This window comes from Oryctolagus cuniculus, chromosome 1, assembly GCF_051225735.1.
Source record: "Oryctolagus cuniculus isolate XC-2025 breed Fujian yellow rabbit chromosome 1, ASM5122573v1, whole genome shotgun sequence".
NCBI classification, from domain to species: Eukaryota; Metazoa; Chordata; class Mammalia; order Lagomorpha; family Leporidae; genus Oryctolagus; species Oryctolagus cuniculus.
In genome coordinates, this window is record NC_142867.1 from 118,502,919 (window position 1) to 118,530,076 (window position 27,158).

Genomic DNA, 27,158 nt, shown 5'->3' on the forward strand with positions numbered 1-27,158 from the left:
GAAAGCATAGCATTCGAAAAGACTGCAAAATTGAATATTCCATGGCCAGGGATCTGCCCTGTCTAGAAAAAGTGGGACACCCTGCTGGATTTTGGAAAATGCAGGTATGGCGAGTGTGCATCAGCAATGCATGAGAGTACTAGTCACAGCTCAGGGACACCTCTCAGATGGCTTCAAGTATTTACATTCAGCCTGATTCTTCCCTCTGACTCACAGGCCACAGCGACTCACTGGGAGGCACAGGAAGGAGAGAAGCCTCCCTTCCCCCACAAGAAATCCTGGGAACTCGCAAATGGATCGCCCCTCCCCCCTCCCATATCTAAGAGGGTTTCCCTCTGAGAGTTTCTGGCAGCTGACCTCCAGCCTCTGGGTTGGAGAATCTGACTGCTTCTGAACCACATAAAAAGGGCAAGTGCATTCATTATTATTATATTATTATACAATGTATAATATATAATGGCGATTACGCTGTCAGCAGCCAGAGTCTCTGACCACAGATCAGAGGCTGGGGTGACATAAATCCACCTAGCCACGTCTTCAGAGGTTCCGTGTGAAGGTGAGAGGATCCAGCTCTGTCTATAACCCGGCTATGGGTGAAGAGTTTTTCCACAGGCAACTTTGCAGGGGGATTTTGAGGGTAAGAGGAGGATCTGGGCATACAGTAACATATCTGGGGCGTGACCCAAGAACTTCTATAGTGCATCCTCTGAGCCATGCTGAGGGCTCTCATTTTGCCCATGACCAGGGCAGTGGTGACCAGTGGCCCAGAGGCCGGGAAAAGAGCTACCCCGCAGCCTTTGCTGTCTCAGGTCAGATTCCGTACTGAAGACCTGGCTGGCTGGCTTTCACTTTCTGCCCTCCGCCCCTTGCCTCCTGTCTTTGTCCCGGCTTTACCCACGCCCCCTGCCTATTCTGGGGTCAGAGGATCACCGGCTGCCTGACTGTGGCTGAAATGGCTCCTGGGCCGCGAGCAAGCAGCAAACTCCTGGGGAAAGAATGGGTGGGCTCTCTTCTTCCTTTAGGGAGAGGGCCACGTGCTGAGTTGTGGAAGCAAGGAGGCTGCCTCCGGAGGGGCCCATGTGCCTACACCCTCCTCTTCTGGGAGGGGCCAGGCCAGCAGGCCTGGGCTGAGAAGCCCACCCCGTCTCTCCCTTTCTGTTACTGTGCTCCCAGAACAACTCCCGGGAGTTTACCAAGGGCTTTTTAGAATGGAAATAGCAGGGGCTTAGAACCGTCTCGCCTGACATTTGCAAAGAGGTCGTTTACCGACGAGGCCTGCGCTGCCCCATCCCATTATACTGTCCCCCCAACTCCGAGAGCCAAACGCCCCAGGAAGCCCACAGCAGAAAAAGCTCTGGAGAGTAGCAATAACGAACCAGAGTGTCACCGGAACACCTTTCTGGGGCCAGGGTAATGAGAATTATTCAAATGCAATCATAAAAATGAGGCCAGCCAGGCAGGCATGGGGAGGAGGGAAGGGATTCTCAGAGGCAGCTCTGAGTTTCATAATTTCTGGGGAGTTCTCTGGGGGTCCGCAGAAAATTTCACCTCACTCCGGTCCCCTCAGCACCGGATGTCTGTAATCGCTGCCTCGGTCGCTCGCTAAGAAGGACTTGGCGTGGGGGAGGGGGAAGGCGGAGGGTGCTCCCGGGTTCCCCGGGGTCCGCCGCGCTGGGCGTCTCAGGCAACCTCGCGGTCGGAGGCGGCGGCTCCCGCGCCTTTCGCGTTTCCGTCAGCGGGCGCAGGCCCGCCCCGACGCGGCCGAGGAGCCTCCAGTAGAGGGAGACACTCCGCGGCTGCTCGGCGGCGAAGCGGGCCGGCCCGGAGTGGGTGGGGGTGGGGGGTGGGGAGAAGGGGGAGTGGGGAGAGGGGAGGTGTGCGGAGGGGGGGCTCCGGGGGGCGGGTCCCTGTGCCGCTGACGTCCCGAGCAGTGCTGGGAAGTATAGGCTGTGTTGTCACGCCGGTGTCAGTCTGATGAAGATTGGCATCAGGTAAGCTGTCATTCATTTCCATGTCAGAGACGCTTTTGCAGGCGGCGGCGGCGGCGGCGCGGCGGCGGCGGCGGCGGCGGCTGCTGCTGCTGCTGCGGGCGGCTGCCTCAGAGCGCGTGTGTTTTATTCCAGTCCCCAAGCCAGAGTATTATTCATTGCGACAGGGCAAGGAGGAGAGAGGGAGAGAGGGAGGCAGCAGGGAGGAGAGAGAGGGAGGCAGCAGGGAGGAGGGAGGCAGCGAGCAGAGAGGGACGGCGGGAGCGTGCAGAGAGAAGCTGGGGAAGCGCCGGGAGAGCGCCGAGAGGAGCCGAGCGAGGGGCGGCGAGGCCGGGCGAGAGCGGCAGGGCCCGCCCGCGTCCCGGCCCGGCCCGCGCGCAGCCCCGCCGCCTCCGCCGCCGCCGCCGCCGCCTCGCCGCGCTCGGGCCCGTGCGGGGCGCGCATTGTCCGCAGATGCGAGGAGCCGGGCTGCGGACGCCGATCGCCGCGGGCCCCGGACCTCGTAGCGGGAGGGCGGGGAGCAGTGCGCCGCGAGCTCCCGGGGACCAAGAGAATAGGGAGCCGCGCGCCGGCCAAAGCTCCGGTGCAGGCGTCTCGGGGTTGGGAGAGGCGGACCGGCTACGGGGCCCCTTTCTCCCTACATCGGGAGACCTTCGGGCCGGCGTTCGCTCGGCGCCACCCGCCTGGAGCTGCCTTCGGGCGGCTGGAAGCGGGAGCGGCCCCACCTTGGGGCTGGGCGGCTGAAGTCTGGGAACCGAGTCCACGACCGGCCGGGCCTGGGGAAGCAGAGCGAGTGCGGGGTTTTCAGAGGATCAGTGGGGACGGGGGAATACGACTGGAGTCAGGGAAGCCGGGACCCGAGAGGCCACGCTCAGGGACTCAAGCCCGAGAGGAGCGGGTTATAGGGTCCCTAGCTTTGCCTGGATTATTGGGGTGGGGGTCCTTGGAGAGGTGTGGGGGAGGCGTAGGGGCCGGTGGCAAGGCTTGGAATCCGGAGCCCTCCTGGCTGGAGAACTAGAAGATGAGTTCGTAAAAGAGGGGGACGGAGAGCGCCCGAGAGCAGAGAACTGAGGGGGATGGGGCAGGGTCCCGAGTCGGCCGCGCAAAGTTTGCGTTTCTTTCGGCTTAGGCGAGGGGGCTCTCGCTGCTCCGAGCCCCCGGCAGGAAAGGAGAAAAGCGGGCCGCCCTTTCTGGGGAACCCTTCAGTACCGAGCCGGGGGTCCCCGCTCGGCGGGGAGACCCGGGCTGGGAAAGGGAGAGGGGTGTGGATCGGCCCTGCATTAGGGCTGGGCTGTAGGGCTAGATTAGAGTTTGGGTTGTAGGATCCAAGCTGTCTTCAAAACCGGGATTGAAGGGCCGCTGAGTAGTGCGCGCGCTGGCCAGAGCAGAGGGCTGGAGGTAGGAGCTGGGGGCCCGGGGTTCCATCTGACGCTGGAGTCGGAGGGACGGCTGGCATTTTTAGGATTGCGCCACGGGATCTTGACTGCTTCTTGGGGTCGAGGCTATTGGGATTTGGGGAGGGTGGAGCGTGCGGGTCCTGACGATCCACGGATGGGAAAGCATTTTAGGTAGGCGACGAAAGTAGTTAATTTGAGCCATAGTAGGAGAGCCCCGAATTTCTGCTGCATCTCCCGGAACGCGGATCTGGAGGAGAGGACTTTGCGAGCGCAGAACCGGGTCTTAGGAGGCAGATTCCCGGAAGCAGACAGATCGAAGGGACGTCCCGAAGGAAGGGACAGGGCAGATCGCGGGGTGCGGAGTGGACCCCAGGACCGACCCTGGAGGCTCAGCGGGCTCTGGAGCCACTTGGGGTGCGCGGGCGCGGCGCCGCACGGCGGAGCGGGGGTGGCCGGCCGACAGCGGCCGCAGCCTGCGGTCGGCAGGGGTGGGGGCAGCGTCAGTCCCCGAGCGCCACTCCGGGCCGGAGGAGCCAGGGCTGCGGCCCTGGGCAGGGCGGGCTCGAACTCGGACGCCAGGATCCGAGCCTCTGCCTCTTCGCCCGCAAGCGGTGCCTGGGCGTCCCTGGCCCAGCCGGGGAACCCACGAGCGTAGCCACCGGTGCGATGTTCCGCCCGGGGAGGGAGGAAGCTCGGAGCTCTTTGCCCTCACCCCGCTTTTCCTGGGACGTCTCCAGGGTATTGACTTTTTGAGTTTCAAAAGCTACCCAACTGTTGAAAGCCAAAAGCGTCGCATGTTAGGGAGATCTACAGTCCTCCTCCACAAATCGAGAAAATGATGGTGTCCAAACACAACACGACGAAGCCAGCCCCAGTCCCTGGCCCTCCTGCGCACTCTGCCATTCCGGCCTTCTCAAGCCCCACAACCTTGGTGAAAGTTGGGGGCGGGGGTGTCTCTCGCCTCTGGACTCATCATTTCCGTCCAGAGTTGCACCCCCGTGGCTCGGGCCTGGCTCGGGGTACGTGGCGGGGTGGAGAGAGGTCCCCACCAAGGAGGTGATCAACTAGGGAGAGCGTGTGTTAGGGGTGGAATGGAGGAGGATTTGAAATTTCCTGCTTGCAGTCTTAGGCCCATCCTCCCAGCCCTCGCACCCCATTAAATGACACAGAAGACGCGCGACCCCCGAGTGGCCGCGGCGGCCCGGGGCGCGGCGACCGGCGCAGCGGCCGGAGCTCCCAGGCTGTTGTTTTGCAGGCTTGGAATTCGTGCGCGCTCCCTCCCGCCGAGAGCCCGGGGCAGGGGAGGGGGGAGGGAGCCGTGACCCCACTGAGGCTCCCCGGTCACCCCGCCTCCCCTTTGTGAGCGCGAAAAGGCATGAAAGCCGAGGGAGAAAGAGTAACTGCTCAGAATAAGGGACAGGGGGTTACCGGGGAGAGATGGGCCCGGCCACCGCTCTCAGTAAAATGCCTCGTGCAAATTGCACCGAAGTGTACCCAACTTGAGACTGGCTGTTTTATGATCCTTTCTGTGAGTTTACTGCTCTCTGCTTTTAAGTCTATAGATCGCTTTAAGTTAATGAAAGTGCTGCTTTCAAAAGGCGCTTTTATTGTGCGGCAATGGCAAACCGGGTACCTCCCCTTTACTCTTCCAAAATGGACCTGTTTAGAAAATGGGAGCTTGCGAGAGTTCCCACATGGACAGAGCTCGAGGGAGGAGGTGGTGTGACAATGAGGATTCGTAGTAAAAGTCCCTGTCGGACTCATTCAGAAAGACAAGTTTGCCTGTGTTCCCAGTCCAGTTTCATCTGGCGTTCCTGTGTTGCCTTTTGGGCTTTCACTGGTTTAAAGGTTGCTTGGTGCCCCCCCCCCCCCACCTCGGGACCCCGTTTCTCCCTTTCTTTAGATAGGCTTGACCCTGTTCAATTAAACCCAAACTGGATTTCAGGATTTCAGCCCCGTTGCCAATTCAAACTGCAACTAAAATATTTACTCGAACCCTGGTGGGGGAGGGGCTCAGATAAATGTGTTTAAATGGCGGGGAAACCTCGAGAAGGAACAAGGCCGGCTATTTTCCAGTGCCTTTTCCTTTTTCCATCTATTTGGCACAAAAGGTGAGATGACAAGGTTTTTGACTAGGTCCTAACACAAAAACTGCAGTGGGGCTGTGCTGTGGCTTTGACCGCATGTCATAACCATTTAAACTGTGGTTAGTTGTTCAAAGCTCAAAGCTTCTCCAAGCTGTGTTTCATTAACTCTACACCAGTTGCCTGGAAGTTCAGTAGCCATAAATTGTATAAACACATTTGAAGTAAGTTAGTGATGAAATAAGGAGAATTACTGTCTTGTGAGTGGAGGATCCTGGATTCATGGAGTTCTAGCTTAACTGGAAACATACCTCCTCTCCCTTGGCCTTGAAGTTTATGGGTGCACCAGAGTGTGTGTTAAATTTCTTTCTGCCATGTCCATCTTCAGCCTAGAGCTGTAACTCATTAGAGACCAAGGCATGCCTCGAAAGCAAAAAGGCTGGGTTTTCAAAGGGTCTCTATTAGACTGATTCAGGAACCAACCCAAACCGATCAACCTGACTTCCTTACTCTTCATGAATGTATCCTGCAACATAAACAGCAGTAGAACAGGGGCAAATGAGATTTTGAAATGTTTGAAGCTTATTAATACTGTGTTGTTAGCAGTCGAATTTGTTTTTATTAAAGAAACAACCAATAAAATTTATAGGCTTCCAACATGTTGCAAGATTTCCTTGCAATTTATTTAGCCACCCCCTACTCCCCCCACACACCACCTTCTCAAACCCTGTCTCCAATTTCAGACTTTTGTTCCCGATTTATTTAATCTGGAGCACATTTGCTAAATTAGTTCGAGGAGGGTGAGAAATGCTGTTATAAGTTTTCCCTTTTCCTGTGCTGTGTGGCACAAGGACTGCGATGCTGTGAGATATATATAAATGTGTGATGCAATTGCTGGAGGTGACGGCATGTGAAGCAAGGAGCCTAGATCCAGCAAAATGCAGATCCCAGCACGGAGAGGGTGAAAACGACATCGCAGAGGAAGTGATTGGGAAAATGAAATCGGCCGCGAGCCCCTGCTAGCCTCCAGTCTAGCCAGCACGCCACGCTTTGTGTAAAACACTTCACATGAGATCCGTGACTTGTTGAAGACTGAATTCTATGGAGGAGCAGAATTTAGAGGAGGAGTTGCACGTGCTGGGCTCTCTCTACCCAGGCAGCATGGCCAGAGTCACTGTGATGAGGATCTGTTAATTTAATTAAATCTAATACCTGGTGGGCAAGGGAGGAAGGAGGGAGGGAAGTGGTCAGGAGATAATGGTGGCTGGCAGGTCAGTGTGCTGAGCTAGTGTTTAGGCTAGAATCCAGGGGCCTGGCAGTTTTATGTCCTGTTACTACCCTGCTGCACAGTCCTGATCCCGGAGGGTCCCCTATCACACCCAGTCCTTGGCGGGCACGAGGAGTGTAGCACAACCTGTATCAAGCAGAGAGAGCATTCTACGTAATAAAAAGGGGGCAGAGGCTTTTCAGGGGCAAAGTCACATTTTTCTGTGTGTTTTCTTCCTTGCCTAGCTCTTTTTTCCTCGGCTATTGTAGTTCTTGGACTTTGGTGTAGGAGCTGAATTCTTGTTTTTCTTTACATCCCAGAATTTGAAAACCCTGCTGTGATTCCACAAACCACCTACACTTTACCAAGAGGGGCAATTAGGGCTGAATCAAGGGAATGGCCTGGTTCTTCCCTCGTGGTGGTGCCTGGGGTCGCCTTCATACCGCAAATGAACACAGACGATCACCTCTCAGAATGGCAGCCCCTAGTCTTTATGCCACCGGGACGACCAGGCCAGAGCCCTGACCGGTATGACATCTGGTCTGGCTGGGGGGATGGGGGCTGGTCTAGCCACAGCCTGAACCTCACTTGGCAGTCTCCATGCTAGCAGATCAAAGCAGATCCTGGGCCAGGAAGCTCCTGAAGTTACACTGGCACTTCTACCAAAGTGTATAAGCGCGTGTAGACTCTTTTCTCTCAGTGCCTGAAAAGTTAGCTCTGATTCTGGAGATGGGGTTCCAGGACAATGCTTGTTTTTCCCTCTCCCTGGTCCACGTGGATTCCTTGGGAGGTGATTTATTTTTTTCCTCCACATATTCTTCCTAGCAAGTCTCAGGCAACACTTCAGTCTTGATTTTGGTTGAGTGTGGGCCGAGAGAGACACAGGCTAGGGACAGAAGGAGCAAACAGTTGGAGGGCACAGTTTTCCTACCAGAATTCTTCCAGGATTCCCAGTAGTGAGGCAGAACGAATCTGGGGCCAGCTCCGTCTATCTCACGCCGGCAAAGTGGAGCTTGGGAAGAGCTTGCTGCAAACGTGGTGTCTTCAGGGGAATCTGCTGTTTGCCTTGGATGCCTTGCCACAGGCCCTGCCTGCCTGGGTTTCTAATTACAAGAAGGCCGTTGCTGCTAAGACCTATCTCACTAAAAACACATCCCTGTGTGTAATAAGAAACCCTAAACCGCGTAGGATATTTTAAAACTGAAGCAATGAAGATTAGATTAAGTCTCCACCAAACAGCTTCGTTCTTGTATTATTTTTGGCTGGAATGTGGAGAAAAGCAGCTGGCCCTGGGGCCTGGAGCAGGCTCTGGAGGGTTCGGATGGGGCCAGAGTGGGTGGCGTAACTGTTAGTTCTGTGTTTAGTAGGAATGTGGCCAATTTCAGTGCTGCTCAGTCAAGGCAATGGGGGGGGGGTGGAGAAGGGAGGATGCAGGAGGTGGAGTGGGGGAGGGGCCAGACCTAGAGGGGTCAGAAAATGGCTGTAGAGTCAGCAGGCCACCGAGGAGGCTTTTACACCCCCCCCCCCCAACTTCATTAGGACCTAGTCTTAGTCTTCTGTGTTCAACTTGTGCTTCTCCTCCTACCTCCATCCCATACCTAGTAAACCCAGCCACATTCACCTGGCCTTTGGAGGCACCTTAATATATTGGGTGCTTTCTAGAGCCCAGTCATCAAGGTTAAGGGGCCTGTGTCTCCTTCCCATGTTGGGGAGAGCAGCACAATTTTCATACATTCCTTTGTTCCTCCATTCTGCACATTTTTACCGAGTGTCTTCTATATGGCTGGCACAGTCTTAGGGATAGAGGCAATGGCAACAGAAATAAGCCAAAGAAACACCATCACCATGACGTCTGTCCTTAAGGAGCTTGCTTGCCATGGGGGTAGTGGAGAGTGTGGGCTTCAGCATCAGACAAGACTGCATTTTGGAGCCCAGCTCTGCTGCTTACTCATTGTATGATTTAGACAAGTTTCTTAACATCTCTGACTGTTTCCCCACCTGTAAATTAAGTTGGGAAATGCAAGTGCATGGAGAGAATGCGTGAAGCACCTGGACAGGTCTGGAACCATGAGCTGTCCTCCTCCACCTTATTTTGGAGCTGATGATCCAGTTGGCAGATTATTCAGCATCCTCCTTCTTTTTCCTTTTTGCTTCCCCAGGACACAAAACTTGGGCCCTTTCACAGGTCACTGGCACCACCACCAAACGCTGGCTAAGTGGCTGGTGGATACTGTGGCCTGATGCTGCCTGCTGTGTGCAGACCCAGCACCCCACCCCCACCCCCACCCCCACCCCCACTGTGGCAACAGCTCTGGTAGAAAGTAGATGCCTAGACCCTGAGGACAGTTGGAAGTGGTGAGGAGAGGGGACAGACAGCACACATGGGCACACGACAGGCGATGCAGGGACACACAGAGGTGACATGACAGAAGGCACCAACCACTTGATAACCAAACGTGGCAAAAGCGAGTGGAATGGTGGAGTAAGCAGGACAGAGTGCCCTTAACCAGTGCTGACTTCTGAGAGGAGGTGCGTTCTCTGCAGAGTGTTCATGGAGGGCTGAAACGTGAGACTCCCAGGTCACCCTGCTCTGGAGCTCTCCTGGGGATTGCTGGGAGCAGCCTGAACTAGAAGGAAGAGCTCAGCTCCTCTGCCTGTTCCAGGTGGCCAGAAGTGGCCCGTCACTGCCCAGGACTGGTTGTGGCAGCTTCTCTAGCACATTGAGGGACTTCTGTTGAAGTCAGTGGGTAGAATTTTTTTTTTTTTTTTAGATTTCTTTATTTATTTGAGAGGTAGAGTTACAAAGAGAGGGAGGGAGAGACAGAGAGAGGTCTTCCATCAGCCGGTGCACTCCCCAGATGGCCACAACGGCAAAGCTGGGCCAATCCAAAGCCAGGAGCCAGGAGCTTCTTCTGGGCCTCCCACACAAGTGCAGCGGCCCAAGCACTAGGGCCATCTACTACTGCTTTTTCAGGCCATAGCAGAGAGCTGGATCAGAAGAGGAGCAGCCATGACACAAACCAGCACCCATATGGAATGCCGGCACTACAGGCAGAGGCTTAAGCCTACTGTACCACAGGGCCAGCCCCAGTGGGTAGAACTTGAGCTCATGAGTTCATGCTTGAGGCAAACAAGTTCATTTTATTCCTTGCTACACCACTACTGTCTTTCCTGATGCCCTGCTTTTCCTAAGCACAGAGAGAAGACCACAGGCCCGCCCCGGCCCTCTTCCCTCTCAGGGATGGTGAGCAGACCTCATGGTAGGATGGTGGAGAGGATAAAGATGGGGAAGCGGAGTCCGAGGATGGGGGGTTCTACGCTGGACTTGGCTGCTGACTGGCTGTGTGACCTTTAACAAGTGACTCATCGTCACTGAATGTCTGTGTCCTCAGTTATCTAATGAGGTGCTTGAACTCACTCTCAGAGCTCTCCTTCAGCTCAAAGCTCAGAGGTTCTATGTTTCCACCCACCTGGGTTGCTTCATGAACTGATCCTTGAGATACCCACTGCTGTGACAAACCCAAGCACAGCATCATAACAACATATAGGAGCTGCGAAGGCACAGACTGCCAGAGAATGGTCCCTGGGTTGCGCCTGGGTTGGAGGATCTTAATGTGCTGAGGGAGCTGACTTTGCCTCTCCTGAGACTTTCCCTGGGCAAATGCATGTGTCTCAACCAAAGAGGCTGACTCTATGAGGCAGCGCTTCCAGTCTGATGATTACCTGGCCTCTTCATGAAAAGCAACATTTATCTTTTCCTAAAAATAGAGAGAGAGAGAGAGAGAGAGAGAGAGAGAGAGAGAGAGAGAGAGATTGCATTGGCTGGTTCATTCCCCGGAATGCCTGGAACAGTTTGGGACAACTTGCAGCTAGGAGCCAGGAACTCAATCCAGGTCTCCCACCTGGGTGGCAGGGACCCAAGTACTTGAGCTATCACCTGCTGACTTCCAGGGTGCACTTGGGTGGGAAGCTTGATTCAGGAGTTGAACTGAGTCTTGAACAAAGGCACTATGAAGTGGAATGTGGATATCTTATCTTGCATCTTAACCCCTGAGCCAAATGACTTCCTTTAATGTTTTTGTTGTTGTTTCTGTTGTTGTTGAGACAGAGCAGAACTGGGGGAAGGAAAGGAAGAGAAGCTTAGAGTCAGAGTCTGGGTTCCGACCCTGGTTTTAGGGCTACTAAGTAGTGTGTCCTTGGGCCCCTCACTTAGCCTCTCTGAGCTTCTATGTCCTTAGCTTTGAAATGAGGGCAATAGTAACAGGAAGCACATGTAGGACTGTTGTGAAAAATGCAAAGGGAAATCTCTAAAAGTGGTTGGCACAAGGTCAGCTCATGGTGAACATGAGTTTTATTTCCGATAAAGCTCATTCTCATATGCCTGCCTTTGAACTTCTTGACTGTGCGAAGCAGACACCATGGGTATTGTAGCATCCTTTTACGGATAAGATAAACTAAGGCTCAGAGTGTAGTGAACATGGGTGATCCAAGGAGGGAGTGCTCACCATCCTGATAGACATGGAGAATTAAGCACGTTGGTGGTAGGGTCTGTCTAATTCCTGTTAGGTAAGAAGAGGGACAGTCTCCCTCATTCCAGAGTAACACAACAGGTGTGAGGGAGAGTAGTGGGGAGCAAGCCCCAGCCTAGGGCTTCTTTTGTCTTTGGTCCATCAGAACACTGACACTGTGCACTGCTCTATTCCATGACAAATATGGTGTGTTCCCTCCCCTTGAGTTGTTTCTGCGGTTTCTCAGGTGAGAATCTTCTGTGTATCTTGTAACCTCTGGCTCAGGCCAAGGGGCAGGAGGGCACAAACTCAGAGAGCCAGGGTGTGTGCCCAGTGTCCCATGGTGACAGCTGCTTGTTCTCACTACCGTGCCCTCCCCGAGGATTTGTCCGTCAGTCAACAAGCGTGGCCTGAGCCCACTATTTACTTAATGCCCATTAGAGTGCTGTGGAGACTGAGCGGCCTCATCCTTTAGAAGCCATGTGTTTTTTCTTGGGCAGACGGAGCAAACACAAGGGAACTGAGAATAGGCAGTGTGACCTTGACGTAGCTCTTCACCTCCTAGGGCCTCAGCCTCGTCACCCTACCAACAAGGAGGCTGCACCAGATGATCTGTAAAGTCTCTTCCAGCTCTGTCATCCCATGAGGCTGTGGGCTCTCCAGGCGGAAATGTGAGGTTCAGTCTGTCGGGCTCCGTGCGTTTGGGGAAGGTGGTGGGACAGTAGAGGTAGGTCTTGGTCCACCTGAAGTTAGGGGATGGGAACATGTGGTGGCAGTCAGGCCTCATTTATTTGGATGCAGGGGCTGGGAGGAACCTGGGACATAAATCAGGCGGGATAACCTGGTGGTGTGGGGGTTCAAGACCCCAGCTCCCCTCTGACCTAGGTAGCAAGGGTAGAGGGACCTCCTGGCCTCTCTCCTTTTCTGCCCCTCCCAGCCCTGGGAGGAGACAGTTCTTCTTGGTAGGGCAGAGGTTTACCTGGGCACTCTTGACTTGGGGGATCGGTTCTGGAGGCTCGCCCAGGAGCTCAGTGGGATCCTTCCAGGCTTCCCTGGTGCCTGTTCCCAGAGAATCTGGCTTTCTCTCTTGTACCAGCATAGCTCCCCCTGGGAAGGTACCCCATTCATCAGAGCCTCTCAGGGGCAATGCGATGGAGACTGCTAACTCCTGCTGACTTCCAGATTGTCAGGGAGGCCCTTTCCAGCTGGACATCTGGTCTCCTGGAATGCTTTTCAAAGTTGTTTCCATTGGGTTTGAAGAGAAGGATGGAAGGAGAATTCTGTTCCCAGGCGATTCTCTGGGGAGTACCCTTAGCTGCTGGCAGGAAGAGGGAACTTCCCCAGCATTCTTGCTGCACAGAGTCCTGGGGCTGGCATCCCTGGCCTGACTCGGGAGGGGCTGGACTCTGGAGAGGGAGAGGACGAGCTGCCGCAGCCAGCGTGTGAAGAAAGGCAAGAGAAGGATATTTCCTGAGCTCTGTGACTTCTGGGTGGCTTCTTCTACAAAGCCCACAGACAAGTGGAGGTTCCGCCCCTATGTGCTGACTTTGCACTGGGCTCCGTGCTGGCAGCTCTCCACCATCTTATTGAATCCTCACTGCCAACTCAAGTAGGAAACTGAGGCTCAGAGAGGATGAGAGAATTTGCTCAAGGTCATGCTTATGTGTGGTTCTGGGTCCAGTGGTCTTTCCGGTTCCACTTGCTGCCTGCTCTAGAGAGTTGTGTGGTTTGGGAGAAGTTGCTGGGTTCCTTGTCTTCCCCATCTCAGACTGCATGCTCCTGCGCTTCCTGTACATTAATCAGTGTAAGATATAGGGCTCTGGCTTGGTGGGTCCTGGGTAAGGAGATTGTGCTGTGGCAAGAAGGGTGACTGAGGCAGGCCAGTGGGGCAACAAGCCAAGGGTCCAGCCTTGAGCCTTGACTCAGTCCTGTGCCCCCTGTGTGACCTTAAAAGCTGATTTCAGGTTCCTCTCGGTCAGCAGGTGTTGATAACACCTAGTGTCAGGGCGGAGGTGAATATCGAATGAGGTAACATATGTGGATGTTATATCCACATTGTATAGACATAAACAGAAGCATCTACACGGTGCCTAGCATGTCGTATGTGGGGGAGAAAGTTGGTTGGTACAGACTCATGTTTCTTGTTAATTTAGAATGAGCACACACACAAACACACCCTCCCTCTTGCCCTCATAGTGTGATGGCAACCATCTTTAAGTGATTAATAGCTGGCAGAATGGTTTTCCAAGACTGCCCCATGGCTGTGGCATGAACGGTTCCCTCTGGGACCCCTGAGTATTCCATGGTTTTGCAGATACCAGCTCAGAGTCAGCCAGCCTGAACTGTGTGCCTACTGTGTGCCGGCAGTGGTTGTTCACTTTCAGGCTCCACTGTCTAACCCCACACAAAGGGCTTTTTGGGGCCTGCCTGGGCAGTGGGCGAGGGGTGGCCTGGCCTCAGCTTCTTCCAAGCCAGTAACAGTTGCTCAATGTATTTTTACTGAGCACCTCATATATGTCAGAGTTTGTGGGGTTACTGGGGGTATGACCATGAACCAGAGAGATGGGCTGACTCTGGCAGGGCTCACAACTCAAGTTGTGTAGGTGGTTATTAGTTAGACCATGGTAAGAAGTGCAGGCAGCTGTGAGAGCAGATGGAGCATGACCTCCTCTGGGTTTCTTGGCGGGCATCCTCAAGGGCATGGGGTTCAGGCCCGTGTGTGTAGGAAGAGTTGCAGTGAGCAAGGTCAGTTGCAGTGAGAAAGCATTCTGGTGGCCTGGCCAAGCCTGACCTTGCCTGACCTCATGCTGAGTTTTGTTCCTCTGCTGAAGGCCAATCCTTCCATCTCTGGGTTAGAGTTAGGGTTAGGGTTAGGCTTAGGCTTAGGGCTGGGAGCTCCATTTCCATCCCAGGCAGGAGAGGAGAACAAGGTGAGAAGAAGATGCTGGGCACTCTATGGAGTTTGCTGTCCCTTGAGCTTTCCTTGTCCAGGCTGTGTCATGGGGGCAGTGGATGCTGCCCTGTGGCTCTTCCCCTGTGCTGTTTGCAGGCATAGATTTCAGGAGGAGCCTTGAGGAAATGCAGGGAACCCATTCCCCATCCTTCCTGCAGCTCCAGGGCTGGGGGTCTCTGATGATGTTCACATTCAGGTCCTAATTGAGTCTGATTTCTAGGAGGTCCTCGCAGGCAGCGGTTGCGAGGTGGGCAGAAATGGTTTGGCCCTTTTTTCTCAGCACCACCCATGGGAAAGAATGCGTATTAGATCTGGCTCTTCTCTTACAGGGTAGTGAGCCAACATGATGTTGTCTTTTAAGGGCTTGGGGCGGTGGCTGAGAGAGTGACCAAGGCCACATCTTCCCTCTGGAAACACTGAGGACTGTTTGCCCCCCACCCCCCAGAGGCTGAAATCTGAGGGTACTCAAGTGCCTTAAGAGGAGGAGGATTTGGATACAAGGGATCTTCAAAAGGCTCATGGGATAGGGCCCAGTACTGTGCCAGGGTGAGTTAAGACAACTGTGATGCGGGCATCCCGTGTGGGTGTTGGTTCATGTCCTGGCTGTTCCACTTCCTATCTAGTTTCCTATGAATGTGGAGGATGGCCCAGGTGCTTGGGCCCCTACACTCACATGGGCGACCCAGATGGAGTTCCAGGCTCCAGGTTTTGACCTGGTTCAGTCCTAGCTGTTGTGGTCATTTGGGAAGTCAGTGGACCAGTGGATGGAAGAGTCTCTGTCTGTCTGTAACTCAGCCTTTCAAATAAATAAGTAAATATTTAAGAAAACAAAAACAAAAATTTCATGGGAAATGTGTGTTGTGAAAAGACTGCACATAGATTTCAATTATTTTGCACCTGAATAAACTGATCTTTTAATTCCATCATTCCATGAACTTTTTGAGGTCCTCTAATCTAGCTTAAATGCATACTCCTGTCCTGGTTGCTCCTCCTGCAGTCCAGCTCTCTGCTGTGGCCCAGGAGTGCAGTGGAGGATGGCCCAGGTGCTTGGGCCCTGCACCCACATGGGAGACCAGGAGGAAGCACCTGGCTCCTAGCTTCGGATCAGCGCGGCGCGCTGGCTGCAACATGCTGGCCGTAGCGGCCACTTGGGGGTTGAACCAACGGAAAAAGGAAGACCTTTCTCTGTCTCTCTCTCTCTCTCTCACTGTCTAACTCTGCCTGTCCAAAAAATACAAAAATAAAATAAATGCATACTCCTATATACTTTATATTTTAGAAATTCAACAAATTTTTTTTCATTTTATTTGAAAAGATAGGCAGAGACACATGTGCACACACAGAGAGAGAGAGAGAGAGAGAGAGCTCTTCTATCCATTGGTTCTCTCTCCAAATGCTTGCAGCAGCTGGAACTGGGCCAGGCTGAAGCCAGGTGTCCAGAACTCAACTTGGTCTTCCCATGGGGTGATAGGGACCCAAGTACTCAAGCCATCACCTGCTGCTCCCAGGAAACTGGAAGTGGGAACAGATCAAAAACTTGAACCCAGGCACTCTGATATGGGATGGGGGGTCTCCAGCAGCGTCTGACCACTGCACCGAATGCCCACTCTCACCTCCCCTATACTTTAAAGCATCTCTGGCTACTTATAACATTTAATACAGTGTAGATGCTGGATAAACAGTTACTATGTGTATTGTTTGAGGATTAAAGACAGGAAGATATGTTCAGTACAGACACCATTTTCTCTCTAATATTGTGGCTCTGTGTTTGGTTGGTGAATATGGAATAACAACTGTAACTCTTTCCCCAGATATCAGCATGGTTAACTCCCTTGCTTTTTCTGGATTTCCACCCAGATGCCAACCTGTCAGCAAGACCTTCCCTGAGGCCCTATCTGAAATCAAATCCCTTTTATTTCATCCCTGGCTATCCCTACCCATCTTTGTTTTTCTCTGGAGCTAGTATCAGATTTTGCCTCTTTTATTTTCTTTATTATAACCCAGAATAGTGCTCACCTATTGTAAAAGCCCAGGCAGTGTTTGGGGAATGAGTGAATGAGCTAGTAAGGAAAGCTGGTCTTTTGTGAAATGATGTAACATTCAAAGAAGCTTTTTCCAGGGACAATGTTTGGCATTGAATGCCTGCATCCCATATGGGAGTGCCTAGGTTTGAGTCTTGGCTCTGCTTCCAGTTCCAGCTTCCTGCTAATGCACACCCCAAGAGGCTGCAGGTAATGGCTCAAGAATTTGGGTCTCTGCCACAGACATGGGAGTGTATTGAGTTCATGATATATGACTTCAGCCTCGCTCAGCCTCAGCTATTGCTGGCATTTAGGGAGTGAACCAGTGGATGGAAGAGCTCTATGTCTGTCTCTGTCTCTCTTTCAAATTTAAAAAAAAAATATATATATATATATATTAAAAAGAGGTGCTTTTCCTCCTACCCTGAGATGGGAAACCTTCTCATTTAACAACTTAAAAAACAGAGGTCTAGAGAGGATAAACCCCCCGTGGAAGGTCACACAGCACAGTGAGGGTGGGAACCCAGGCCTCCCTGGATTCTCTCCAGGGAGAGTCTCTCTTTTCTGCATGACACAGCTCTTACGGGAAGAGGGATTTGCACTGAGGGTCCTGGCTTCCTTAAATTCTGCTCCTGAGGCCACACGGCCTGAGGGGCTATAATTTTGGGGCCATCTTGGGGGCTGCTGGTAAAGGCAGCTCTAAGCCACTGATGGGCAAATATACACCTCTCCCCAGGGCTAGGAAGTGCAATGGATGAACCGGAAGTAATTGCTCATCTCTGACTTGGTGCCAATCTGCCTCACATGGGGATGCACAGAAGTATCAGATTCTGGCCTGCACTTCAGGAATGTCTAGTCTAGCTTCACCAATATCAATATTCACATTAAAATAATAATAATAATAAACGTGTATGAAGTGTCTACCATATACCTGACACTGTTCTAAACACTGGATGCCTGTGAACTCACTGACTGCTCTGTGAAGACGATGCCGTTCCTGTTTCACATTTGAGTAACTGGAGGCATCAGTCCATAAAGCTAGTAAGTCGGGGAGCTGAGATTTGAACCCAGGCTGTCTCTCACCTATCCACATCCTCCTATTCATTAGGTTAAATAATATTCAAGACACGACTGCAAAGGTAGCATGAGGCAGTGGTGCGAGGTCAGGCTGGCTTCCTGCATCAGCTGCTGTCTGAGCGAGAGGAGGGTTTGGGTACCAGCAGACGGGCTTTGCTTTCTTGGGTTTCTGTCCTTGGTGGGGAGGGAGCCGTGGTTGAGAGCACGTGCTGAGAGACCTGAGGTGTGGATAGATATGTCCCTTCCTTGCTTAGTGCATGCATTTGAAGATGGCAGACGTGAGCAAGGCCATCCACCAGTTACCCTGCAAGGCTGAGAAGGGGACCTGGCACTGGTTTGAACCCCCACTCCAATGGGAATAGTTCTCCACGGGCTTTGTGGTACGGGGACTCTGCCTAGTTTGGAGGAGGAGTCTTCTGGGTGAGATTCTCAGGAGCCATGCTTTGATTTCTGGGCTTCTGAGAAGAACCTCTAAATAGTCTCTAAGACTGAGGCTGTTCCATCTGTAAAATGGGCTAGTAACCCTCCACTAGGTGGATGTAGTGAGCATTTGATGGGGGCTTTCAATGTCTTGAAAAGAATCTGGCTCATCTGGCTTCCCTATGGAGCACCTCCTCTCTTGTGTTTGCTGTCCTCAAGCCCCAGCTCAACCTAGACTGGCTGCTCTTGGTCTTCTGTTGCAGCTGAGACACAGAAAGGGGTTTTTGGTGTGTGAGCTGCCCTTTGGGGCTGGCTAGGGGTCAGGCCGAAAGCTACTCTAAGAGAACCAGTCATTGACAATGACCCTCAATTATGTTTGAATTCTGAAAATAGATTTCTTTTGGAGCCACAAAGTGTAAGGAAGATACAGTCACAGGGTGGCCAACATTCTTGGTTTGCCCAGGACTATAATGATGTTAGCACTGAAAGTCAGCCCTTGGGTATCAGGTACCAGGGACAGCTGGCCACCCTATTAGGCAGTGGGGAGGGAGAGGAGGTTGTGAGGCTGGGGGATGTTGTACCCACTGAAGGCTGTCCTGGTGCTCCCTCCATTTAGCTTCTGGATCTCCCAGCAATAGTCAGAAATCAGTGGAAGGCCTGGTTAAAGCAACAAAGCCTTTGTCTCAGGTAGATCAGAGTTCTAATCCCAATCTGCTGTGTACTCCTCAGCTGGACTTTGACAAAGTATCCTATCCTGGGTCTTAGGGTCCTCATTTGTGAACATGGGGACTGCATAACTGTCCTGGTGCTGTCGGGCACTCCAATGGCCTGTGGCATTTGAAGTACCTGGCACATAACAGGTGTTGCTCACAGGCTAAACTACTGGGATGATTCCTTTTACTCTCAGTGTTCAGGATGGGATGGGGTATAGCCACTTTACTGGGAGAGGTTGGGTTAGGGTAAGGCTTTCCCAGATACTCCACATCAGCTGCTTCACGGTCATGTCTGGGCCTGACAGCAACTTCATCCAGGCCCTGAGAAGGACCCTTGGGCTTTCTTGTGGAGAGAGCGAGCAAGACAGTTGACCTGCTACTGTCCCTGCCCTTGAGGCTTTGCTGATGGCCACACTTCTGGGGCTCTAAGTGTGCCCTCCTGTCTTCTTCACTTCTGGAAAATAGGAAGGTTCATTTCTGTCGGGAATCCACCAGACTTGCAGGAGGGAGGGTGGAGAGCCCCTGGTTCAGTTCAGCCTTCTCTGAGGTGAGGGCCATGAGGCCCAGGGGCATGGTGATGCATCCAGGCTCACCCAGGGCACCTCTTGGTCCGATAGGCTGGGGAACTCCCTTCAACTCCAGGGGACGTGGCTAATGATGACTGCAGCATTCAACAAAGCTGTTTTTGACTATAGCTTGGTCACTCTGGAAATTGTTGGTGACAGTTAAAGTTCCTGGCCAGCTCCCCTCTCTCACTTAGTCTACTTCTGGGCCACCTATCCCCAGTGGAGGGTGACCTGTGCTTATGAGACATTGATTTTTTTTTAATTAATTTTTTTACATTGACTCTTTTTAACAGTCACACTGAATTAGGAAGAGAAACGCCAGTTCTAAAGATATTCTAAAACTCACAAGAAGAGATGATTTTTTTTCCAGATCAACTATTTTCTTGAATTAGCAGTATAAGTGACCTTTATGATCCAGGGTCATTTCATTCACTAAGAATAGAGTGTTCATTAAAGGACACTATCGGCAGGGAATGGTTACATCCTGAGCAGAGAGCATGAATGGGCTATGACTCTGAGCTAAATGTTGTTCTGTTTCTTGTGGATATTTCTTCTAATGCCTGAGGGTCCTACATTGCCTCAAGTATATTTTCAACCAACTTAGCACCCACCACGGAGGGAGAAGAAGGAGGCAAGGCTTGATCTCTAAGTGAAGAAGCATAAAGTTTGAGTGCGGAGGCAATCATGAGAAGTTACATTATATCCTCTTGGTTTCATAACATTAGAGGAAAGTGGTTATCACAAATTAGTATTAATATATTAATATTAACAGTGATCCTCCCAGAGGTGGGAGAGATCAAATGGGGTGCAGAGGAGACTTCATGGGAGACATGATGCTGTGTCCTTACGTGGGCTGGGAATGTGAGGATGTGTCTCCATTTTTACATTTGGCAAAGACTCAAACTGCATAGCTGGTAAGGTTGGATTGGAATCCAGGCCTAACTGCGTCTAAACTTTTTCTAGAACCCTGTACCCCATGAGCCAGGCTTTGAAGGTTGTGTGGCATTGAATAGATGGAAAGATGGGAGCTGTAAATGAGGGTGTGTATGAGCAAAGGCACTTTCATGTGGTGGAGCACTGAGCCCACCAGCCATCCTGGAGAGAAGAAAGGCAGCTTGCTTCTGAGAAGTCACAGCCCTAACCCCTTGTGAGCAGAGGCTTGAGCCTCAAGAACTTGCACCTGCCCACTGCTGTTTCTTGTTCCCATCTTCTCCCCGTACTTAGGAAGCCTCTCCCTTTTCCCTGTTCTTGAGTCGGAGGCTGGCATTTTCCAAGAAGCCCTAGAATGTCCCTAGTGATAATAGTAGAAAGGACAACACCGTCTCTCTTCTGTGCAATGCTCCGCTGTCCACATGGTCTTTTCACTGGAAACCCAAAACCAAACCACGAACAGAGTCAGCTGACAGTTGAGCAAGGTCCAGGACTGTAGGCCAGTCTTGCTCAGACCTCAGAGGATAGGCCAAATTCAAGTTTCTCAGGCAGCGACTCACTGTTCACCATTCTGTGTGCAGCACCTGGTGTGTAGTGGGTGCTCAGTAACATTCACTGAGTGGGTGCATTTTGTGAGTCTCTGATTCCAGTATCTGAAGAAAGCAAGCAGCACCCTGACCCTTCCCTCCTGGAGTATGTTTGGAGTCCTCCGTCCCATAGCTATGTGCACGGTGGCCCTGGGCCTCTGTCTGGGTCGAGGTTCTAGCACAGCCTATGCACTTCACAGTGACTGACTGTGAGCTTAGAAGAAATTTAGTTTCATTTGCTGCTCTAGGTTCTTTGGATTCAAATTTAATTTTACATGAGAAATTGAATAATTACACCCTACTTTTTCTTTTGTCTTTTTTTTGGCGGTAAAATAGATGTAATAATTGCCATGCTAAAGCCATTTTTAGTGGTCAGTTCAGTGGCATTAATTATTTTCACCATGTTGGGCAAATACCACCAATTTCCAAGATTTTTCATCTTCCCAAGCAGAAACTCTGCACCCATTAAGAAATGATTCCACATTCTAACCTCCCCTCAGCTGACGATCACCTCCACTCTACTTTCTGTCTCTGTGAATTTGGCTCTTCTAGATAATTCATCTAAGTGGAACCAAGCATGCTTGTCCTTTTGTGTCTACTACTTCACTTAGCATAATATTTTTAAGGTCCATCTGTGCTGTAGCATGTATCAGAATTTAATTTCTTTCTATGGGTGAATAATAGTCTGTTGAATGTACAAGTCATATTTTATTTATCTGTTCATCAGTTTATTGACCTTGGGTTGTTTCTACTTTTTGGCTATTGTGAATAATGCTGTTATGAACATTGGTGGCCACATATCAACCCGAGTCTGTTTTCAGGTTTTTTTTTTTCAAGATTAATTTATTTTTTCAAAGGCAAAATTACACACACAGAGAAAGAGGGAGAGGGAGAGGGAGAGGGAGATGGGGAGAGAGGGAGAGAGGGAGAGAGGAAGAGAAGAAGAGAGGGAGAGAGAGAGAGAGAGAGAGAGAGAGAGAGAGAGAATCTTCCATCTGTTGGTTTACTCCTCAAATGGCTGCAACAGCGAGGGCTGGGCCAGGCTGAAGCCAGGAACCAGGAGCTTCATCTAGATCTCCCATGTGGGTGGCAGGGACCCAAGCACTTGAGCCATTTCCACTGCTTTCCCAGATGCATTAGCAAGAAGCTGGATTGGAAGTGGAGCAGCCAGGACATGGACTGGCACCCAAATGGAATACTGCATCATAGTTGGCAGCTTGGCCTGCTACACCACAATGCCAGTCCCCTGGAATTGATTTTTAAATTTTCTGTTTAGATTGTTCATTACTGGTGTCTAGAAATGCAATTGACTTGTGCATGTGCTCTTGTGTTCTGCAACTTTGCTGAATTTGTTATTTGTTCTGGTAGCTTTTTTGTGGATTATTTGGGATTCTTTTAATAAGACAAATGGACATCTTGTCTTAGCCCTGATCTTAGAAAGAAAGCTCTCAGTCTTTTACCATTGAGGATGTTGGTAGCTGCCCTTTTGATAATTGGCCAATAAACATTCCTTGGAGCCTGGGTAGGAGGAGATGGGTCAGGGTAAAGCACGCATCTGCTTTACTACCCCAACAACAGACATCTTGTGATGGAGAATCCAATTTGGAGTTCTGTTTAGAGAAAATACTCTCCAATTAGAAAATGTGTTTCATGGCAGCTCTAATCACACTATTGAAATGTCAGCTGAACTAAAATCCAAACATCTATTAAACTCCTACTATGTTTCAGGAACTTCTATTACTTCATTTGATCCAACAACAGCCCTTAGAGACAATTTTTTTTTTAAATTATCACCACCCCTCATTTTAGAGGTGAGGAAATGAATGCTAACATGGTGAGGTGACTCATATAGCAGGTAGGGGTTCACAGGAAGTTAGGCATAAGTGGAAAGTTCCTGATGCATAAGTAATTTTCAAGGAGAGAGCGAGAGAGAGAGCGAGCGAGCGAGAGAGAGACCCACCTTTCTTGTGGGGCACATCAAAACCTTCCCTGGGTTGGAGAACTGGGGAAGACTTCCCCAAAGATACATACATGGTTACTTAAAAAAGTTCATGGAAATGGAGTTAAAAGAGAAATTTATTTAGGTACAAAATTTTTAAAAAGATTTTATTTATTTATTTGAGAGGTAGAGTTACAGACAGTGAGAGGGAGAGAAAGGTCTTCCATCTGCTGGTTCACTCCCCAAATGGCCGCAGCGGCCAGAGCTGCACCGATCTAAAGCCAGAGCCAGGAGCTTCTTCCGGTCTCCTACACTGGTGCAGGGGCCCAAGGACTTCAGCCATTTTCCACTGCTTTTCCAGGCCATAGCAGAGAGCTGGATTGGAAGAGGAGCAGCCTGGACTCGAACTGGCGCCCATATGGGATGCCGATGCCACAGGTGGAGAATTAACCTGCTGTGCCACAGTGCTGGCCCCTTATAAAAAATTTTTAAGCTGTGCATGCAAGTGGCCTTCCAAAAGTTCATGGAAATGTGTATTATGAAAATTTGTTTGCACCAAAGTAATTTATCTTTGAATTTCATTTTCTATGAACTTTATGAACTCCCATCATGCTGCCACCCTTCAGCCCATTTTTTAAAAAAGATTTGTTTATTTATTGAAAGGCAGAGTTACACACACACAGAGAGAGAGAGAGAGAGAGAGAGAGAGAGAGGAGAGAGAGACTGAGAGAGGAGAGAGACAGAGAGAGACAGAGAGCGATCTTCCATCTGCTGGTTCACTCCCCACAGCCCATTCTAGAGCCTTTTGCCCCTTTTGAAGAATCATTGCTACAGAGTCCATTATGACTAATGCCTAATGACATAATGACATATGACTAATGACAGCAGTGTGCAGTGCAAAAGGATCTAGAGCCACTGCAAACCACAGCTCCTTTTTTCTTTGTGGTATTGCTGTTGCCAGATTAACTCTAGAGAGACTCGTGGAGCTGACTCTCTCAGAAAGGTCCAAGTGGGGACTCATGGAGAAGGGGGAGCAGATTGTTTACAGCTCAAAGGCAGGCAGCTGGATCAGACAACTGTGTCCTACCCCCACGCCTTGTACTGTTAACTTGGTAGTAATCAACACTCTCGGGGAGATTAGCTTTATCAGGTAACAGCAGCCACAAGTACCTGGATAATTCATAGCCAATGGTTGGTTTCTGCCTCAAATTTCCGGGTCACTGTAGCTGTGTGAGAACCTATTCTGGACAGTGTTACAAGAGTCCACGATGCTCCCCTTCCTCTTGTTATAGAAGTGTGAGCATGAGTCTGGAACAGTTCCAGAGCCAGGGGGCAGCATCCTGAAGCAAAGCCCTCAGGTTTTCCAAGTCCTGGTGCAGGGTGTTAATCCCCGGCACGGACAGGACACCTGCAGATGTTGCTGCTGATGGTCGGAATGGAAGGCTCCTGTGCACAAGACGGCACATCCATTTGGGGCAGGAAAAGACTGCAGTTTTGCTCTCTTGATTTTTTACATCTACTTTCCTCGTCCTTTTGATCTCATTCACTGCCTTTTAGGCAACCAGAGGGCTATGGGTAGATTGAATTCCCTGTTTATTCTTTTCTGCCCAGCACAGGGCTTGCTGAGCTTCTGCTGTTAGTGCCACCTGTATGTTTTCAGGTCACATTAGGTCATCAGTGCATGATGAGAATTCCCTGGGCTGCAGACGGCCATGGGGCCAAATCCACTAACAGCTACTTCTACTGGAATTCTAAGAACACGCACAAAAGTGAACAAAACCATGGGGGAAGGGAATGCGGCCATTCCCCCAGCAATCAATTCTCTTTAGAGTAATTTCAGCAACACTGCAGCAGACACTGGGCCTAGAACTCAAGATGCTACTTGGGATGCCCGCATCCCCTATCAGAGTGCCCCAGCTCTGCTGCTTATTCCAACATCCTGTTAGTGCAAACCCTGGGAGATTCAAGTACTTGGATTCCTACCGCCCACATGAGATATGTGGATTGAGCTTCTGGCTCTCAGCTCTGGTCTGGTACAGCCCCAGCTCTTGGGGGTATTTGGAGAGTGAGCCAGTGGATGGGAGCTTTCTCTCTCTCTCAGTCTGCCTCTACCAAACCAAACCAAACAAAAAACCCAAAAACCTCAGCAGGTTTTTGTTGTCTCAGTTCAGTTTGAGAAATATCCGTGTGCTAATTTCCACAAGATAGAGTTCTTCTCTCAAAGAGATCAAAAACTACTTGGCTACTCAACTGGCTCAGACGCCTTTCATCGCGTATTTCTCTGTTATTCCATACCACTTCCTTCCACCCTTCTCCCACCTGTCCCTGTCAACTCCCATGTGTTTTTCTGTCTTCCAGCCTTGAAATCTTGGGTTCCCCTTCCCTTCCCACTCCTTCGTAGACGTTTATGTGTGTCCAGGATAGTCTAGCCTTACGTGTGCTGCCCCAGTGTGATGGTCAAGAACTCCTTCTCACTTCACAAGTATCCGAGCGTGGGCAATAAATTCAATGGCCAGCCAGTCTATAACCTTCCAGAGGTCAAGCCTGTCTGCTTCCGTGCCTGGCATGCCACCAAACAGCAAGCTCAGACACTGTCACCTCCTGCTGGATTGCTACTATTACCTTTTCTCTGGTGGCCTGCTTTGTGCCTCCCACCTCCAAAGCATTCGGCAAACCACAACATGATTCTCTCAAAATACAGCACTCCACTGCCTGCTCTCTTGGTTCCTTGCTGCTGATGGGATTTGATTCAAACATCTTAGTCTGGCACTTAAGGACCTTCACGACCCAGGCTCTGCTTTTGGTTTCTCTTCATGAAATCTCATTTCTTCTCTAACTGGTGGATGTACTGTCCCCTGGCCCTGCCCTGTGATGGCCACCTGTGAACATTTGCTCACCAAGGTCCACATACCTGGGCAAATCCCACAGATGCAAATATGCACCTGCATCCTTCAAACCCAGCATGAATGCCTAGCTCTTAAGTACAGCATTCTGGGACCAACTCATCTCCTAGGCTCTCTTGCTTGCTTCTTCCTCTCTCTCTCTCTCTCTCTCTCCCTTCAGTCCTCAACCCAGGACAATTATTGTCTGCATGATTCATGGCTTTTCATATTATATTACTATCTTGAATTGAGGCTGAAAAAATATTTACTGTCCTTTTTTTTTGACAGGCAGAGTTAGAGAGACAGAGAGAAAGGTCTTCCTTTCCGTTGGTTCACCCCCTAAATGGCTGCTACGGCCGGTGCGCTGCACCAATCTGAAGCCAGGAGCCAGGTGCTTCTTCCTGGTATCCCATGCGGGTGCAGGGCCCAAACACTTGGGTCATCCTCCACTGCCTTCCTGGGCCACAGCAGAGAGCTGGACTAGAAGAGGAGCAACCGGGACAGAATCTGGTGCCTCAACCGGGACTAGAACCCGGGGTGCCGGTGCCGCAGGTGGAGGATTAGCCAAGTGAACCACGGTGCTGGCCAATATTTACTGTCATTTCACCTTTTGTTCTCATATGCCTATTAGTTCTGCGGAAACTGAAGCTTCCTTGAGGACAGGAGCTGTGTCTTCATCTTTTCGTCCCTTATGCCACCAAGTGCTTAGTCCCTATAAAGCACTGAACCAGAAAGGCCTTAACAGGTATTCATTTAGGAATCTCAGGCTGGAAAAAAATAAAATCCTTATAATCATGTAGTGTGTACTCTTATTTTGTAAATGAGCAAGAAGTCAAGACCATGCTGAGACCAACCTAGTGTGAATGGCAGCGCAGGGTTCAAATACAGACCTTGTCATTCTAAGACCAGGGTGCTTTCCCATCACCAGGCTATACCTGTGTGTGGATTTTGTGAGTGGATTGCACCCATTGTCAAGGATGATCAGAGATTTATAAAGCAGAGGGCAGGAGGCAAGCCAGGAGACCATGTGGTCTGAGCAACATCTGGAAGGTGACACTTGTTTGATGTAATTTTGGGGGACAACAGTTAGGGCCAGGTAATTCCCATGGGAGAGAGTTGTTGGGGAGAAGTGGCTCAGGGAGTAGGTGTGTGTGTCACAGTCAGCCATCTGATGATGTCCCATCTCTCGACTCCACGGTTCAGAAGCTGTGGTGGGCTGAGTGGGGTAAATTGGGCAGTGGGCAAGGGGAGGGGGTGGCCAGCATGGAAGGACTAGAAGAGGACGTGGGAAATACCTGCTCTGAGGCAGCCTGCTCGTGTTCGCTCTGGGCTGTAACGAAAGCCAGCTTCAGTGGGATTGAAAAGCATCACCGGTAATGCTGTTATATATGGCTTTCAACTTTAATAAGGTGTTGCAAAACTACGAAAATACGTATAACCGAAAACACATTTCACTGGAAGCCTGATCCTGAATCCCTTTCTACAGCTCCTGTGAGGGGCTTCGTGCTGTCAGCAGAGCAGTTAAAACACAATGGAAAGTGGGTAATTGTGCGTTATATGGCTTTTGTTTTCTGTTATGAAATATGGACATCCAACGAGACAGTGGGGTTACTGTAGAGGAGGAAGTGGCGTTGGTAGGGAGGCTGGGAATTGGCGGGGACCTGGGCCTCTGACAGTGGGAGCAAGAGTGGGGCTTCTTCTGGCCGAGCAGGTCTCCCTGGGGACATCCACATTCCACTGCTGTGAGGAGGCCCTGGCTGATAATCAGGGCTGGCCAAGGACCCTGGGGTTCCGGCACGGTTGTGCGAGGTAAGAGCAGGGCTCTG

The 27,158-nt window shown here is 51.0% G+C and overlaps 1 protein-coding gene across 6 annotated transcripts in view; it reads left to right on the plus strand.

Annotated features, from left to right (window-relative positions):
- Positions 1-1,845: 1,845 nt before the first annotated feature.
- PKNOX2 (PBX/knotted 1 homeobox 2) overlaps positions 1,846-27,158 on the plus strand; it is a 274,561-nt gene continuing 249,248 nt past the window's right edge. For 3 of the 6 annotated variants that reach the window (XM_008259803.5, XM_089335261.1, XM_089335258.1), the window contains exon 1: positions 1,878-1,991. The gene's annotated coding sequence lies outside the window, so the exon portion shown is untranslated. Of the gene's footprint in view, positions 1,992-3,354; positions 3,387-27,158 lie in introns of those variants that run through there. The other 3 variants (XM_002708693.6, XM_051848275.3, XM_051848258.3) reach the window with 3 other exon arrangements.